Below are 19,422 nucleotides of genomic sequence, written 5' to 3' on the forward strand. Positions count from 1 at the left end.
CCAGTTGACTTGGTCATACATTTGGGAGAAGAGATTGATCTACAGGTTAATTATTTCATAATTATTATATGCTCATTGATAATTGCTAAAAGACCAGGAAAGAGGTGAAGTTTTGTACCCTAGGGAGGAGTACGGGACATGCCTAGAATAAGGTGGAAAATACACCAGCTTAGAAATGAAAACAGCATTAATGTCAAGGTGCTAACCTCTTGTGGCAGTATTAAGAAACAACCTAAATCAAGACCAAATACTGGTGGTTTTTCACGTAAGATAATACATGTCATAAATCTTTTTTCCTGTTGTTCATTTTTATTGAGCAGTTGAATTTCTCAGGAGAAAGAAGCGCATGGGGGTTTTGGCATTGGTGTGCCAATTTATTTCATTGACACAGTTATAAGTAAAGTGCAAACTGTATTAAAGAGCTGTAACGACCAGTTCATGGAAAATGTGTAACTAGTTCTATGGGAAGGCTGGCTCTTCCAGGAAGGACAAACATAGCTCACAGAGATATAAATGTGCAGCACTAACCCATTAAAAAGTTAAGGGATTCCTGAGAGCAGCCCAGCAATCTGCATATTAAGTAATCACAAGCTCTTGGGCTTGCAAAACCCACTTTTTAAAAATTGGTGTCATTAACTCTATTTTCAAGCCTCAAAAAATACTTGTTTTACATTAAGAAGATGTTAGCAGAGGGTTCTCTGCTTTGATTACAGATTTATGATTTTGGATATATGTTACAATATTTTGTGGTTTTCTGTTTTTGTTTTTTTGGCTCAAACCAGGCCAATCAACTCAGTCTCTTGAGTTAAGGAACTACAAAATATCACTTAACAGCAAACAAAATGAGTGCAATACCATGGTGGATAATTTTAGTGAGTTCCCATCTATGAATTCATCAGACTTCTCGGAAGCAAAACAACATTGTCCTGAAAATAAAAGTGCCCACAAAGGGCATCAAATCTCTCTAATCTGGCAATTTCGATTTCATTTTTATATTCTTAATAAATGTTCACACAGTACTAGTGATTGAGTTCCTTTATACTTCATGTTACAGATTTCTCAGTAAACCATTCTCTGGTGGAGTTACAGAATGAGCTTATTTTAATTGAAAACCTGGAAATGCTGGGAAGCATGGGATGTTTATATGCTCAGTTCAGATTTTCTGCCTGCAAGGAGCCACTGTATCCTCAGGATAACCTTCTGGCTTTCTCCTTCCCCACCCCTGTGGTGGGCTGCCCTCCTGGACCTTCTTTCCCACGCACGGGGAAGCATGGATGGCTGTCCGTGCAGCCATGGTTGCTTCTCTTCACCCTGATATGGCTACTCCCATTCCCTGGTGCGCTCTAGAGTCTCTCAGCTGCCTTCCTTGCCATCCCACTGTGCTCCTAGGGGCTGTCTGCCTCATTTGGGCTCCTGCAGCCTAGATTTGTGCAACTGTTTAAATGTACAGAGGCAAGTCAGTGTCAAGGCCAGTGTCAAGTGTCAGGAGCATAAAGAAAAAGTTAGAGGGAACTCTGTGCACAGCAACATGAAGCCTGAAAAGGCACAGAGATATGTCAGAATGCTAGTTCCTAGGCTAGAAACAACTAGCATATGCAGAAGAAGGAAAACATTCAATTTTAAAAGGAAGAAATGAATCCCTGGAGTAGGAATATTTCAGTCTGCACATTGATCATTTTTTACAAGCTGACATTTCTGTCAGATATACAAGCAGTATTTCTGTCAGATTATTGAAATCTCATCTCCCATTGCACATCCTAGCTCTGCCCCTCAACTCCTTTTCTGCCCAAGGTGCTTGTGGGTCTGCAATGCCAAGCAGCTGCTCCTGCTGCACCAGGTTTTGTTTTGGTCTCAATGCCCTCCAATGCCATGAAGGAGAAGCCAACTCACCTGCTCCTCCTGGATGGTGTCCCTCAGTGTGCAGGCAGGCCCCTGTGGGCAGGGTCCATCTTCCACTGCTAGCCATGTTCTCACTGGGGCCAACACTGGGCAACCACGCTCCAGTGCCAGCAGGATGGGGATTGTGACAGCCAAGTCCAGGAATGATGTGGAGAGAGCTCGTCACACTGCTAGGAGGCTTGATTTTGCTGTGATTAGTTATGAAAATAAACCAAAACTGAACAGGTTAATTGCAGGAAGGAAAACAAGTCCATGTTGAGGGTTACTGAGCCTAGAGTCTCAGTGGCTGAATTCTCAAATGTTCCTGGCTCCACGGGCCCTGGGTGCCTTCATGGCTCAGGAGCTTATGGTACCGCCAGCCAAGCACCAGGACTTCCCTGGGATTTGAGAAAATGTCTACTTCTTGCTGAGATGGAGAATAACTGGGATTGCCCTTCAGTTGTGATCATCTAGGTATTACATAGTCCCCTCTGGCAGGTGGACCAGGGCCACACTGTGCCCTATGGGGCACAGATGCTGGGAAAACAGCCCCTCTGGCCAAGGTGGCAAGTGCTCAATCAAAATGAGACCATTTCATTGACAGACCAGAGTTCAGTGTGACCTCTGTTGGGTTTCCTTTACTTAGAAAGATCCTGGGTCACAAATAAATCCAAGTGGAGGGAGGCAGATCACTGGGGAGTGATCTGAGTGGCTTCAGGGATTAGCAGGATGCTGCTGAGCTCTGCTGCTGCTTGCTGGGAGCCAGGCACAGTCAGGAAGGAAGGATCCACACTGAACTGATCCACTGTGGGGCTGTGGGCACTGTGGATCCACCACTGAGATTCAGCTGCCTATGGCTGGGAGAAGGTAAATGCTGTGCAAAATTGCATCTGATCTCTCCTTGCTGGTGCCAGGGTGCGAGCAGCCACCTCAAGGAGTACAGTAATTTCACGACTATAAGGCGCACTGGATTATAAGGTGCACCTCCGGGAGTTGGCAAATTTCACAATTTTGTACATTATATAAGGCGCACCGGACTATAAGGTCCACGTTTTTTTTTGCAGCGAGGAGCTGCCCCGTGCACAACAAAGTAACGAATTACTGGTAGGTGCTCAATTTGCAAACATTTTTCACAGAAATGGTGTAGCCTTTAAACGCAGCCCCAGGCGCCCTCGCCATGCCGTGGGCCCCGGCACTCCCGCCCACCCCTGGTGCCAGCTGGTACAGCTCCCAGCTCCCAGCTCCCACCACGCAGCTGCATTGGGTCGCGGTTTCCCCCCAGCCGGAGGTTGCATCGTGTCCTGGCTTCCCCCCCGGCCGTCGGCCGCGCCGCTTCTCCCTGCTTCTCCCCGGTCGGTGGCTGTGCTGCATCCCAGCATCCCCCTGCCGGGCTGCCGTGGCGAATCCCAGCATCCCCCCGACTGGCGGCCGCACCGAATCCCCACTTCCCCCGGCGGTGGTTGCGGCTCCTGCGGTTCCCAGCTCCCCCCGCCCGGCCGCAGGTCCTGTGGGTCGTGGCTCAGCTCGCAGCTTGCACTTCCAGGTTGACAGATTTCTGAACTTTGTCCATATATAAGGCACATCCAGATTATAAGGTGCACTTCCAGGTTCAGACCAAAATTTTAGTCAAAAGGGTGTGCCTTATAGTCATGAAATTACTGTATGTGCTTTCTACAAGTGCTTACAGAAAGGTATAAATGGAAACTTAGTGTGTGTACAGTAAATTCACGAATACAAGCCGCACTGAGTGTAAGCCGCATCGCCGGGTGTTGGCAAATATTTCGTTTTTTGTCCATAAATAAGCCGCACCCAAGTATAAGCCGCTCTGTCGTTCGCAGCGAGGACCCGCGTGCAACAAAGTTGCCAATTAGTAACAGAACAGCGGCAGGGCGGGGTTTACTGGCTTGGTTCGGGCTGTGCAGGCTCGGCCTGCTCGGGGCTGCCGACGGGGCCAGGTGGCCCAGCCCGGCGCTGCCACTGGGCTCGGTCAACACGGCCCAGCGCTGCCCTGTGGTGGCAGGCAGGGACCGAGCCCCCATCACTCCCGCGGCGGCGGCGGTGGGTGGGGACGGAGCACCCCGCCTTCCTCCCCGAGCCACGGCAATGGCAGCGCGGGGCCCCCGCCTGCCCCTGGGCCACGGCGATGGCAGTGTGGGGCCCCTGCCTTCCCCCCGAGCTGTGGCAATGGCGGCATGGGGCCCCCCCCGTCTCTCCCCCGGGCTGCGGCAGAGGAGGGAAGGAGAGAGCTCTCCCTCCTCTCTCCCCGCCCCCCCCGTGCTGCCTGCAGGGTGCCAGGCTCCACCTGCAGTGCAACAGAGTAACAATTTGTAACAATCGCGAAATGCCAACTTTGCAGCTGCTCGGCTCGGCACTCTGACTGGCACTTCTGAGGTTGTAAATGTCAGAAAATTATTCACATATTAGCCGATCCTGAATATTAGCCGCATTTCCGGTTTAGGAGTAAAATCTTAGTCAAATCAGTGCGGCTTGTATTCGTGAAATTACTGTAATCCGGAAACCAAATATACCAGCTGGAAACCACCAACCTCAGTTATAACCAAGGCTGGATTTCTGTTTTTAAATTATGGAGCAATTTCCAAAGTCAGCAATAAAAATACTGCCTATCAGCTGAAGAGAAGATAGATAAATTTATGGAAAATGAAGAAACCTGAGACAGAGCCACTGACTGGATTTATATGGTTGGGAATAGATGGTGAGATATCAATGTATTGTATGATGTCTGTATTACTTACTGTCACAATGGCAGGTTTAGATGGACCATTGCTTTTTGCTCTGATATACCTATGCTTTAGTAAAAAAAAATTGCTTCCATAATACAGGAAGAAACAATGGAACGATAAAATCTAAGTATATTGGAAACAAGCATTCTCTATGAAACTTGTGGTTTGCTGTCCATTTTGTAAGATTAAATCTTCTCCCTAAGCAGGGATTTTTTGGCAGCTTTGGTGATTCCACATTATGTTTTGTATGTTTTGCTGTAGGGTATAACCTCATTTTGTTCCTAGTTTCAACACAAAGGATTGAATAAGTAAATATGAGTGCATGTAAAATATACCCACAAAGATGCATACGCATACACACATATATTTGTTTAGCAGTAGGTATTTGTGATATCAGGCAACAGATGGTTCTATGACACTGTGAACATCCTAAGACTACAAACAGCAATTTCCTAGTGTTCATAAGCTTAAAGGTTTTTGAAAAAATCTTTGGTAACGTACAATTTTCTGGTATATTGAGTTTCTGATTAGGTTTTGTTGTCTGTTATTTTTCAGTGCAGCCTGTCTTATTCCTTTCCTTTCAAGCCTTGCTCTTGGGTGACAGTTAATGAAGCAGGAGCTTACTTGATTTGCCTGCCTTTCTTAGGTAAGTTCAAAGTACTGAGGTTTTTGATGCTCTGATCCATTTTAAACCAGTCTTCCTGCTGCAAGGAAGGTATGTTGTGGCCCTGGCCAGGCCACCAGCCAGCAGCAAGCAGTCAAGGATAGTATATCTTGACACAACACTTTAACCCATACCTCAGGCTCCACATGAGCTGTTGGTGTCATGCCTTGGGAACAGGAGAGCTTGTGTTAACAAGTCTGAATTCAGAAGAAGCTCTAGGCACATGGCATAGTTCGGAGGCCCACATGGAGAACCAAAGGCACTGGTAGACATTCAGAATTTTCATATAAAATATCATGAAAACAACAAGTGATTCTTGGGGTGAGTGTGAGTTGTGGAGGTCCTCTGAGATACTAAAGCTTACCTTCCATAGCACCCTTTGGAGGATACTTACAAATGATCTTCAGGGAGATGTAACATGAACCTTAATTTTTATTATTACTTTTAAGTCATTATATTTCTTTTAAGATAGAGATTATGAAATCATATTGATTGATTCCTGACTATTACAATACATACCATTTTCTGTTGTAACCCAATACCCTACTGTTTTGGGGATGGTATGTCCCTTTAACCCTGTAACCCCTACAAGACCAATGGACTGACCCCTGCGATGAGATTGGCCTGAAGCCAAGGCTGACCCCTCCCCTTTCCTGACCCATAGAAAAACCCTGAGCCCACGTGTGGACGCTCTCTTTATCCCCATCTCTCGCTCTGACCACATGGAAGCCTAAGAATAAAGCAGAATACCAACCCTGGGAGAAAGAGCCTCTAATGTCTTACTGTTCTACATGAAACAGCATCCCAGGCCAGCTCTGCAGGTAATTGGGGAGCAGGCAGGCCAGGCCTAGGGTGTTATTTCAGTTGCCGCCCGGAACGTGGTGCTTTTTAAATTAAAACCCACGTGAGAGGCTGTGACCCTTAGAAGGGTTAGGAAGCCGACGGGAAGTCAGCTACCCTGCGGGCGAAACTTGCTTTCTAGCAGGTCTAGCTTAAGGGGACGAAACCGGTAAACTATCCAGTAATAGGGTGGTCGGTTTCAAGAACAGTTACAAAGTACAGTTCTTCAGCTCCTCGGTACTTCGCACAGAGTGGTAAGTATAAATTTTCCTCCGTGGGGAGGGGGTTTTGAGGTGCTTTCTCTGTAAAATCGAGGTGCCGGGGCTGGGCTGCACAGTGTCCTCCCTGGGGGGTTTGGAGCTGTGTGCAGCCGGAGACACTGGTGGGGGTAGCAAGGCCGCCTTGAAACAGTTTCTGCTGTTTGTACAGTATCACGCCAGACAGCTGATTTCAAAGAGAGGCGCGCTTTTGCTGCAGCCTGTGATTCTCTGTGGGGGGAGGTGCCAGCTTGGCCGGCAGCTAGTAACCTTCTCTACTGTGTTTTAACTGTGCTTTGTAGTGAGATATTAGAGCAAATTGCTGTGACAAATATGGGTACACAGCAATCTACTTTGCAACAGAGCGTGGCTTCACAAATTAGAGAACTTTTAAAAATTGCAAATGTGATTATTACTAACAGAGAACTACATAGGTTTGCTAGGTGGCTGTCTGTAGAGAGATCAGATCTTAATTTGGCAGATATGAATTCGGTTTTCTTTTGGAATGAAATTGGAGATTTATTAACTTTAAAAGTCGAACATGGAGATAAAAAAGCCTTAATGTTCATCCCAATATTTTTGCAAATTAGAAAACTGTTACTTCAAACAGGAAATAACAGGCAGCCACAGCAAACTGCTTCAGAGTCAACCAGTTCTTGTATCTGTCCCTCTGCATGTGTTCCCTCTTCACCTCAGAAATCTGACTCCTCTGTCTCTCTAACTCATGCTGACAGCCACGTGTCTTTTACTACTGAGGCTGAAAGCAGACCCCAAAATGGCTCCAGCCACATGGCATTAAACTCTTCTTCTTCCCATAATGCTCCTTCTCCCTTGATAACACCCTCAGACCTCTCTCCAAACTCATCCTGGCCCCTGAGTATTCAGGGCAATTCTCACTCTATTCAGGTTTTGCCATCCCCTCCCCCAAGCTATCAGGCTAGCACAGATGGGGGTGGGGGTGGGTGTGGAAAAACTAGTTCTACTGGTTTTACACAACCTCCTTCTGAGATAAGGGCCTCGGCACAGCCCATCGCTCAGGACACTGTCTCTGTGAAGGCACATTATCAACAGATAACACAGCCCAGAATACAGCCCATCCCATCTGTGGCTCCTGTCATTTATATGGGTAGGAGAAATGGCAGGAGAACATATCAGCCACTACCATACCAAGATAAAAAGGAAATTTGTAAGATTCAAAGAGAATTTGGCAGACACAGTGAAATGTTTAAAGGATTTTTAAGAGCAACATTTAGTTCTAATGAGATGGTACCTAATGATATTAAGGATTTATTCAGATGTTTACTTTCAGCTTCTGAATTTGATTTGTGGGAAAGTATTTGGAAAAGATCTTTAAGAGTGCTTTTGCAGGAACTACAACAAAGCCCAGAAAGTGCAAAAGATGAGGATGATAATGATATTACACAGGAACACCTAACAGGAGAAGGAGAGTACCAAAGCCCTGATAAACAGGCACGCTTATTAACTAAATTTGTTTTGGATAAGATCTCTCTAGCAGCAGAAAAAGCTTTCCATCAATTACCTACTACTGAAGTTACAGGTAGTTATGTTAATATTAAACAGTTTCCTTCAGAAAGTTTCTTGCAGTTTCTGGATCGCCTCCGTGCACAGGTGGAGAGACAAGTCTCGGACCCAAAGGTGCAGGCAGAGCTATTGAAGGAGATGGCTCAGAAAAACGCTAATGAATCATGTCGCAGGGTCATACTTAGTCTTCCCCTCGACCCACCACCTAGCTTAGCACAGATGATAGAAGCCTGCACCAGAAAAGCAGAACTGTTCAGTGCACCAGAGAGGAATCCAGGACCAGCACACTCAAGATCTGCAGCAGCGATGACACCAGGACCAAGGAAGCAACCGGTACCACCACAGCAGCTGCAGCACATCACCTGCTTCCAGTGCAAGAAAACTGGACACTATGCAAGGGATTGCCCACACAGCCAGAAACAGAAGAAAACCAATAAACAAAAAAACTAGGTGTACAGCGCGTGCCCGCCATAAATACCATAACGCGCAAAGATATAAATACTGCGGGTTCCACACGGGAAAAAACCTCTCTCTTCAAAACTAAGGGGGAGGACGGGACAAATGGTGTGGGGGTTAATGATAGTATTGATGTTAAATATTCAATTGGCAAGGGTTGGACGCCTTTTGGTCGTCTCAATCTTAAGACCACTAAAGGTGTTTGTTTTATGTCAACAGAGTGGACAACAATTACAGTGGATCTATCTAGCACTTCACTGGACCTGACGCTGTTGCATTTGGAACTGCGCTGTGAGTATTTAGTTATGGGGGACACAGCACACACACCCTTGGAGATGGAATTACTTCCATTATCCAAGAAGGAAAATGTCTCAGGTTTCGTTCTCTTAGCACGCTGCTCACAACCACCTTATTACCTGAATGAGGGGCAAATCCTCGCCCAGGCCATCCCTGTTCCAAAGGAAATCACAGCAGAAGGAAAATCACCTGAAGTCTATTGGGCAGAGGTGGTGGGTGAGGAAAAACCCTCTGTGGCATGCAATCTGACCCATGGTTCAGACCATCTCCATGTGGAGGGGGTACTGGACACAGGGGCAGATGTGACGATCATACCCGAAAGGATGTGGCCGTCACAATGGGAATTGCAACCCGTGGCAGGCAAAATCCAAGGTATAGGGGGAATCAAATTGGCAAAAATATCAAAAAGCATCGTGCAAATTGAGGGGCCGGATGGAAAAATAGCTAGTGTCCGTCCGTTTGTTACAGACTATAAGTACCCCCTGTGGGGAAGAGATACCATGTCTCAGTGGGGAATGAAAATGGTAATTCCCAAAAGTCCTCAGGATTTTTAAAGGCGGCCACTGAGGAGCGCCCTGCCCACAAATTGACATGGTTAGATGATTCTCCAATCTGGACAGCTCAGTGGTCGATGAGTAAAGAAAAACTTAAGGCGCTGGAGGAGCTTGTAGCAGAACAATTGGCAAAAGGACACATAGAAGAAACTACAAGTCCTTGGAATTCCCCGGTATTTGTAATTAAGAAACCAGGGAAAGACAAATGGAGATTGTTACATGATCTCCGGGAAATAAACAAAATTATAGCAGACATGGGATCACTTCAACCAGGGATGCCCTCTCCAACGATGCTCCCTCAAAATTGGAAATTGGCAGTTTTAGATATTAAAGACTGTTTCTTTCAAATCCCTTTACACCCAGCAGATGCTCCACAGTTTGCCTTCTCTGTTCCCACTATCAACAGAGAAGCCCCAATGAAGCGCTACCACTGGAAAGTGCTCCCTCAAGGGATGAAGTGTAGTCCTTTTATATGCCAGTGGTATGTGGCCTCATTGCTGTCTCCAGTGCGTGCTCAGAGAAAGGAAGCTATCATCCTACATTATGTAGATGACTTGCTTGTGTGTGCCCCCGATGACTCTATACTCCAACACACGCTTGACCTAGTGGTTAAGGTTTTAACCTCTGCTGGATTTCAATTGCAGGAGGATAAAGTCCAAAGGATGCCACCTTGGAAGTACCTGGGCGTGGAAATCACTGCAAGGACCATTGTTCCTCAGAAATTGGACATTAATTGTAACCCAAAGACCTTAGCAGATCTCCATTCCTTGTGTGGGTCTTTGAATTGGGTTAGGCCCTGGCTAGGCCTCACTAATGAGGACCTAGAGCCCCTTTTCAATTTATTGAAGGGGGAGAGAGAGCTGATTTCTCCCAGGGAACTGACCCCAGAGGCAAAAGCTGCAATCGAAAAGGTACAGAAAGCTCTGGCAGAGAGGCAGGCTCATCGCTACAAGCCTGAACTGCCTTTCAAATTCATAATTCTGGGAAAACTACCACACTTACACGGTTTGATATTCCAATGGATCGAGGGGCAGAGAGATTCGCTCTTAATCATAGAGTGGGTCTTCCTCTCCCACCAAAGATCCAAAACCATCACTAAGCCACAAGAACTCATAGCTCAGCTGATTCGTAAGGCAAGGATGAGACTGTATGAGCTGGCAGGTTGTGACTTCACATGTATTCACCTTCCAGTCAAACTCTCCGAGGAGGGAAGGAACTCTCCTGAGAGGCTGACAAAGGAGATGTTCGAGCACTTGCTCCAGAGCAATGCCAGTCTCCAGTTGTCTCTGGACAGCTACAGTGGACAAATATCAGTCCATGCCCCGTCTCACAAGCTGTTCAATGAGGAATTCCACCTCATTCCTCGTGAGAAGAGGAGTCGGAGACCACTCAAAGCTCTCACAGTGTTCACAGACGCTTCTGGGGCTTCCCACAAGTCGGTGATGACTTGGAGAAATCCTCAGACTCAGCATTGGGAAGCTGATGTTGAGTTTGTGGAGGGTTCGCCTCAGGTGGCTGAACTGGCTGCAGTGGTAAGAGCTTTTGAGAAGTTCTCAGAGCCAATCAACTTGGTAACAGACTCAGCTTATGTAGCGGGAGTAGTGTCCAGGGCGGAGCAGGCAGTGCTCAAAGAGGTTGACAATGAGCAGCTTTTCAGGTTGCTGTCAAAACTAATCTATCTAATTTCTCATAGAGAACATCCGTTCTATGTGATGCATGTGAGGTCACACACCGATTTGCCAGGTGAGATCGCAGAAGGGAATCGTCAGGCAGACTCCCTTGCCACCCCAGCAGAACAAGCACGCCTCCCAGACATCTTCCAACAGGCAAAGCTGAGCCACCAGCAATACCATCAGAATGTGCCAGGTCTGATCCGTCAGTTCAAGCTAACACGGAGTCAGGCTCGAGCCATTGTGGCCACCTGTCCCAGCTGCCAGCTCCAGGCCATGCCATCGCTAGGTGCAGGGGTTAACCCCCGAGGCCTTGGCAGCTGTGAGGTGTGGCAGACAGACATCACACACATTCCCAGTTTTGGTCGCCTCAAATATGTCCATGTAAGCATTGACACATATTCAGGTGCAGTTTATGCCTCTGCCCATGCAGGAGAAAGAGCTGTGCATGCCAAACAACACCTAGTGCAAGCTTTTTCAGTATTGGGGATCCCTAAGGAAATCAAAACAGATAATGGCCCAGCGTATGCGTCCAAGGAGTTCCTAGAATTTGTCCAGCAGTGGGGAGTGGAACATAAGACAGGCATCCCCCACTCCCCCACAGGCCAAGCTGTGATTGAGCGTGCACACCAGACGCTCAAGCATGTTCTTGCTAGACAGAGCAATTCAACTGTGTGGATGTCTCCACAGCAGAAGCTGTGCAAAGCCCTGTTCACTATCAATTTCTTGAACTGTTCATTTGAAAACATGAATCCTCCTGTGGTTCGTCATTTTAACAGTGGCAAACAGTTCAAGCTGTCTGAGCATCCACCAGTTTTGATTAGGGATCCAGAAACCTGGGAAACCAAAGGTCCCTATGAGCTTGTTACCTGGGGACGTGGTTATGCGTGCGTATCCACTCCCTCAGGCCCTCGGTGGATTCCCCAGAAATGGGTGAAGCCTTATGTCCCTAAACAGCCAGCTCCAGCTGAAGAGGAAGAGAAGCAAGTCGCAGTTGCTTCGAAAAGAAGACGCCGCCGGAGAGGAGAGAGAACTGACACAGAAGATGACCTCCCGGCAGACTCAGAGACTTTTAACATGTTTTAAAATGTTTGTTTTCCTTTTAACAACCTAATACCCTTCTCTCTTCTTTTAAACAAAAAAAGGGTGAGATGTTGTAACCCAATACCCTACTGTTTTGGGGATGGTATGTCCCTTTAACCCTGTAACCCCTACAAGACCAATGGACTGACCCCTGCGATGGGATTGGCCTGAAGCCAAGGCTGACCCCTCCCCTTTCCTGACCCATAGAAAAACCCTGAGCCCACGTGTGGACGCTCTCTTTATCCCCATCTCTCGCTCTGACCACATGGAAGCCTAAGAATAAAGCAGAATACCAACCCTGGGAGAAAGAGCCTCTAATGTCTTACTGTTCTACATGAAACAGCATCCCAGGCCAGCTCTGCAGGTAATTGGGGAGCAGGCAGGCCAGGCCTAGGGTGTTATTTCAATTTTCCATCCAAGACAATGAAATGTATTACTAGTGCTTTTTTAATGAAAGAGAAAGCAAAACCTTCATGTCCTGCAACATCTGCTGGGAACATAACCTAAATTGAAAATGTACATCGCTCTTGTGGGGAGAGAAAGTGAGAAGTCTTCCAGTGACAGGAAGTATCAAAAAAAGTTAATGCTGAAATCAGTAAAAAAACCATGTGTGACAGGAGGAAAATGAGCAAATGAGCACATAACTTTTCTCTTTTCTTTTCTTTTCTTTTCTTTTCTTTTCTTTTCTTTTCTTTTCTTTTCTTTTCTTTTCTTTTCTTTTCTTTTCTTTTCTTTTCTTTTCCCTTCTCTTCTCTTCTCTTCTCTTCTCTTCTCTTCTCTTCTCTTCTCTTCTCTTCTCTTCTCTTCTCTTCTCTTCTCTTCTCTTCTCTTCTCTTCTCTTCTCTTCTCTTCTTTTCCCTTCTTCTTTTTTTTTTTTTCCTTAATATGAGGTGGAATAAAGATGGACAAAGGCAAGATAGAGATGGCGGAAGTGGGGAGGTGGAATTATCTGTATATTGACAGAACTGTTTATTTGCTCCTGGCAGAAATAAATCCCAGCATATATTCCCTCTAGCTTTTTCTTATTTACAGAGATAGAAAGCTTAATCTGTTGCCAAGACCCATTATCCTTCGACTTGAGTCAAACAGTATATCTTGCTTATTGAATCAGGGAATAGAGTTTTATGAAGACAGAAAGGAAAATATAAATTTAGTCTTGCAACCTTCTCCTATTTATTGGTGTTTGTAGTTACTACCACTATCATAATGAGAAAGCTGTATTTTAGACATAGCAAAACAATGCAAATAAATAAATAAATAAATAACTTCTATTAAAAAATAATGAATTTATCCTGTACTCCACCATTGTGATTATGTGGGATGGCTCTGTGATGAGGAGCACAGCATTTCTCAAACACTTCTGGTTTTGATGTGTCATCTGGTTAGCTTGATTTTACCTGTATTAAGTTTCTTATGTGTGTTTTATGCTTTGCCTGAGCTCAAGCATCTCTAAGTACTTCAAATCTTCTCATAAATACACCCTTGTATTCTGCCTAATATATAAACATCACGACCCATGTCTGAGAATGTTGGGAATTTTATTACGTTCATAAAGTTTTAGTTGCAGTCTAGTCCAGTGAGTCCAAAATAAATAAACACAGAGAGCAAAAAGAGTAACAATTTTGTACTTATTTTGTACTCCTCTTCCCTGAGAGTTTCCCCAGTACGGGTGAAGTACTTGCTGCAGTGGTTTCTGTGACTTGCTATCAAAGTATCTGCAAGCTAGTAAGTGAGAGACAGATGCAGACTGCAAAAGTAACTGATAAGTAATTTGAGAAAAGTACAGTAAATTCATGAATACAAGCTGCACCGAGTATAAGCCACATCACCGGGTGTTGGCAAACATTTTGTTTTTTGTCCATAAATAAGCCGCACCTGAGTATAAGCCGCTCTGTCGTTCGCAGCGAGGACCCGCGTGCAACAAAGTTGCCAAATAGTAACAGAACCGCAGCAGGGTGGGGTTTATGGCTCGGCTCGGGCTGTGCAGGCTCAGCCTGCTTGGGGCTGCCAACGGGGCCAGGTGGCCCAGCCCGGCGCTGCCGCTCGACGGGGCTGCTTGTGGCCAGCCACCGCTTCTGGGCTCACTCACCCTGGCCCGGCGCTGCCCCATGGTGGCAGGCAGGGATGGAGCCCCCCCAGCTCCCGCAGCGGCGGAGGCGGGCAGGGACGGAGCCCCCCGCCTTCCTCCTGAGCCACGGCAATGGCGGCACAGGGCCCCCCCGTCTCCCCTGGGCTGTGGCAGAGGAGGGAAGGAGAGAGCTCTCCTGCCTCTCTCCCCGCCCCTCGTGCTGCCTGCAGGGAGCCAGGCTCCACCCGCAGCGCAACAGAGTAACAATTTGTAACAATCGCGAAATGCCGGCTTTTACTAGCAGGTGCTCGGCTCGGCACCCTGGCTGGCACTTCTGAGGTTGTAAATGTCAGAAAATTATTCACATATTAGCCGCTCCTGAGTATAAGCCGCATTTCCGGTGTGGGAGCAAAATTTTAGTCAAAACGGTGTGGCTTGTATTCATGAAACTACTGTAACTGAAATAGTCCTATTAATGAATTTCACTGATTTCCTTGGTCTCTTTCCATCTTAAGGATGGAAAGAAGTTGTGGGTAATTGTGAATGACTTCTGACAGTCATGGTCCCTCTTTTGCTGCTCTGAGTGAAGGTGCTTGGTGAGACAGCTTCCTAAGCCCTATGGATGGAACATGTAAACAATCAACATGAAAGGATGGAAACCTCGCTTTTAGCAAAGAGGGAGACCTGATTTTTGGACTGAGATCTTTGATCTTGGCTGGCCCTTTCTCTGGTTCTGGACAGAGAGTGTCATTGTTCCTCTCTTAGCATAGAGCTGGCTTTGCCTACAGCATCCACTGTTGACAACTAAGTTTGATGCAACTATACAGAAAAAGAGCTATTAACAATGCCAACATCTTCACCTGAGCTATGGTTGAGTGCAGTCTTCGCTTTAAGGTATTACACTCCATAGATATTTCAAGCATCTCTCACTCAGCAGACCTTCCACACTCAGAACATGCAGGGTACACAGGACAGAAGCTGTTGTCCCTTCCCTGCTTGTGGAAAGGTGTTTTCTTGAGATAAGCCCAAGTTCATGCAGCCATTATGCCCTTTAAAGCAATTTTGTAGTAAGCCTTTAAACTATCAGAACAATGCAGCCCTGCAAGCTTTGTAAACACAAGAAATCAGCAAGCCATGGTTTATGTGGGAATCAAAACCACGTTTTGAGGCAGTTACAGAGCTAAATGTATGAATTTTTGCATATCCATTACAGGAGCATCAGAGCTGGAGACACCACTTTTGCAGGAAGAATTGGAAGGCAAACCCTTAAAGATCAATCCCCAAAGCACTTTCTGTTTGTTATATGCACTGCACTAATTCTGTTCCAATGCTGATGGAAAATTATTTCTGGAATGTGTCAAATGGTGTTACAGATCTCTTTCCTAGTTAGCTACAAAGCTTACACTGCATTTACAGGGGGGAACATTTTTTTAAACATTTTCTTGAATATTTTTATTGTTCGAGAATTTTAATGAAGGAAAAGATTTTTTTAGAGCAGATAACTGTAACTGAGATGCAATCACAAATCACAACCCAAGTAAGACCATGTTACGTTTTTTTTCTTTTTCTTAACTCATAGCTGCATGGTCAACTCTCAGATTTTCTTGGAAATTTTTCAGCCAGTGAAAATTTTGTTGAAAACATCTACACAGCTTTCATAATGCAAGTTACTTGGGTTTTTGAAATGCCTTGGATTTGACAGACTTCTGTGATCTCAAAGGTGAGTTCCTCCTGGTCAGAGGTAGGAGCTGCCAGACTCTTAACCCTAAGGCAGTTGTTGAGGAATCCATATAGTGCAGGTAGCTCAGGGTGCAGCTGCAGATTGAGCCCTGGGTGAGGACAGCTTGAGGCAAGAGGCTGTGACCTGGTGCTGCCCCTTTGCCCAACAAAGGGGATGAGGACCTTTGGCCCAGCCAGGTGACCAGACACTCAGACACAGCAGGAGCTGAGGACTCAGGTGGAAGACCTCAGCCCAGTGTTCCTTTTGTTCAGAAAAACTAAGTTCCCTTCTCCAAGGCACAAGCTTGAGCTGTTATTCTGTTGTTGCACCACGATAAAATTACTTGAAGGAACAAGACGTCTGAGCCCCTGCCTTGGGAAACCTGGGATTGAGCTGCTAAGGAAATCTGTGAGAATGTAGGATGTGTAGGGAGTCAGGCAGGGCACCTGCCATGTCACTGGAGCTGCCCTCTACGGAGGGGCTTTGGTCCCAGCATTTAAAGTCTCTGGGGGTGGGACAGTGATTGCTCCTGAATGGTCAGAGGGGAAAGTATCCTTAACAGTAGATGCATCTATGAGGCAAGGGGATGTTTTAATTTGGACTGAGGAATCATGAGTCTTACCATTCTGCACAGTGTTTAATTGTTCCGGAAAAAATGGGTTGTAGAGGACCAGTCTATAGACCAGTTCTAAGGGGGCAATGAAAGGACATGGAAGCCAGATGGAGATAGGTGTCTTCTTCAAGTGACTCTAAATGTTGATTAGACCCTGAGCACTCATGTTGCTGCTGTGCACTGGCTGATTTCCACTGTCTCCTGCTCATCCTGCCAGTTCCTGACCCTCAGGTTTGCATGGGAGGGAGACTGCCTGTGCTGGATATATGCATATATGCCCTCCCAGGCTCTGTCAGGCATGGCAGTGAGCAAGGCTGTACTTGCCTTACCCTCGGCTCAGCTCCCAGCACAGAGGAGGTGGAAAGGGAGGGCAACCAGTGCCAAGCCCCAGGGCAGGCAGTCCCCTTGCTCCCATACAGTTGTCTGCCAGCAGTCTAGGTGACCCTGTGGGTCCAGGAAGTCTCTGGCTGCAGGTCCTTGGCAAGCTTTTAACCATTGCTAAAACTTTCTCTATCTCAAATACTTTTTATTTTTTTTATACAAGTGCAAAAGCCCAAAATTACTAATGTTCTTTCCAAGGCAATGACCACAAAACAGAGAATCAAACCCACAGAAATGCTTTCTTTTAGAAATTACTCACATTTCATCAAGCTTTGCTTATACTGAGGTGACACAGCCAAACCCACTGACAGTTCAGCTATGTGGCCTGAGAAACTCAACTGAATTAACAAAGCTACTCTCCAATGTAGAGCTACACTTTTAATCTTTGTTAAAATACCACACTTGTTACTCCATTTCTAGCCTGTCAGCATCCCTTTTCTCTGGCACTTCTGCCTGTCCCACTGGGAATTTGGCATATGTTGCCAAACTCCTTGCAGCTATATGAGTCAAATATTCATTCTCAAATGCTGTAGACAAGTGGGGAGAAGTGCTTCTTTGCTCTTCGTTTTTCAGAAACCTAACTAAATCTTCCTATTGTGTGAGTCACTTTTTTCTTTTATTAAGAACACTATATTTCATTTAATCCTACAGTGAAACAGTTGCAAGCAGCTGCCCAACACTTGTACTCTTAAAAAGGGAAAACAATGCAAAGAGAGGATGGCCCTGGTGGAAGATCATGCCTTGCCCCAGCTGCTCACACATGCAAGACAGATTATTTTTTTTTCAAGGACAGCAACCAGTCAAGAACATGACTGCTGTTCTTGCCCTTGGAAGCATCCCTCTTTGCCTTGTAGTCTTTGGAAAGCTGGTTTTCACTACTGCAAGGGTACCTGGGATTCAATTGGTTTTGAGCATTGGCATTTCCAAGGAACTATTATGTTAATGGCCAGTGGCTTGACATACTTAGGGTGGAGACATGTATGTGTCTGCAGTGGGCAATAAAGTTGAAGGGAAGGGTCAGTTTCTTCTGCCCTGTCCTGTCTGGAGCTGAAGAGTCTCTGACGGATGAGAGGGGATTTGCATGGAAAGTGAGTAGGATCTGGCAAATGGTTTTGTTGTTCTGCTTTTGGCAGTTAAGCAAAAAACCTTGGTTGTCTAGTCCAAAGCTAAGCAGTTAGATACTTGCTCAACATATGTGTCCTTGGGCTTTCTTTCCTACTGAAATTGATAAAATTTTTGAGCACACAGTTTGTGTGACAGCTTGGAAAGGTAATGCTGTGGTTACTAGCAATTGCTGCAAGGTTGGGACAAAAATAATAGCCAGCCACAAAAACCAGAAAGTTCTACAAATACTGCAGATAAGTGGAAGTCATTGGGCACTGCAGGATGTGTGCCATGAGGACCAGAGACCATACAGAGAGAGACAGGAAAGATATAAGATGCTTGTCACAGCAACTCATAACTTCCCTGCAGATGTGCTGGCCCTAAGCATCTCAGTGCAAGATTCTTCCTTCACAGAGGTGTCTTTACAAAGAATCAACCAAAGTAAATGCATAAGGTTGTGTCTTATTATAAAGTGTGCTATAAAAAACATGAACAGTGCAGTGCATAAGGAGGAATTTACACAACAATATATTTTTCACATTGAATACTTAAGATCAGCTATGATGGCTATGACAAGAACATATCAAAACCCTCTCACTGGCAGAATATTTTTTTTGTTATTTATGTATTCGAATCATCAAATTATAGATTGCAAAGGATGCTTGGAGGTCATCTGGTCCAACCCTATGCTGAAAGCAGACCTGACTTTGCAATTAGATGATGTGTTCCAATACCTAGTTTGGTGAAACTGTATGTCTCTCTGGGAAAAGGGATGCTGCAGTCCCTTTCTGCGTTCCTGTGTTCAACTGCACCTTGTGACAAGAATTTTCTTCCTTCTTTCAAGACACATGTAAGAAAACATCTATTTCCTGTTTTCCAAAAAAATCACTGAGGTGTAAGTTGAACACAGTACTCTTTAGGCATAGCTGTGCACGTGCCTGGAGACAAAGACATTTGCTTTTCATAGCTTTGACCTGTTCTAGTGTTGAATAGTTCCTGACAAGGGTTGGGAGCAGACTCTGTGCTGATTTTCTCAAATGTTTGGTTAATTTTTTTCTTTCTGTTTGTGACTTTTTAATGATAATTCAGTTATTAGGACTCATTAACTGCTTGCTTTGAGATTTGGGGCTTTGTTTTTTTTTGTTTTTTGGGTTTTTTTGTTTGGGATGATGGGTTTATTTGATTGTGAGATTTGGATAGAATATGTACCTGATTTTGCTCTCGACACTGATATTGGGAGAAAAAAAAAGAGACTTCTCCTGTAAGGTCTCACAAATGATAGACCTGTCACTCTGACAGGCTATAGTGGTTTGACCTTGGCTGGCAAAGGTGCCCACCCAATAAATAATTGCAAATTTCATAAACTGTCAGTTTATCAGTAAATTTTTCAAGTAGGACAACATGCAATTTGAGATAATATAGGAGATAGTAAGGAAAATCATTATAGAAGGGGTGGGATAACAGGAAAAGTGGTACTGTTATGGTGGTTTAAAACCTATTGGTTTGGGTTATCCCTCTGTTTCAGCTGTTGCTTGAGAAGTCGTGGTGCCTGTT

This window comes from Catharus ustulatus, chromosome 5 (assembly GCF_009819885.2).
Source record: "Catharus ustulatus isolate bCatUst1 chromosome 5, bCatUst1.pri.v2, whole genome shotgun sequence".
Classification (NCBI taxonomy): domain Eukaryota; kingdom Metazoa; phylum Chordata; class Aves; order Passeriformes; family Turdidae; genus Catharus; species Catharus ustulatus.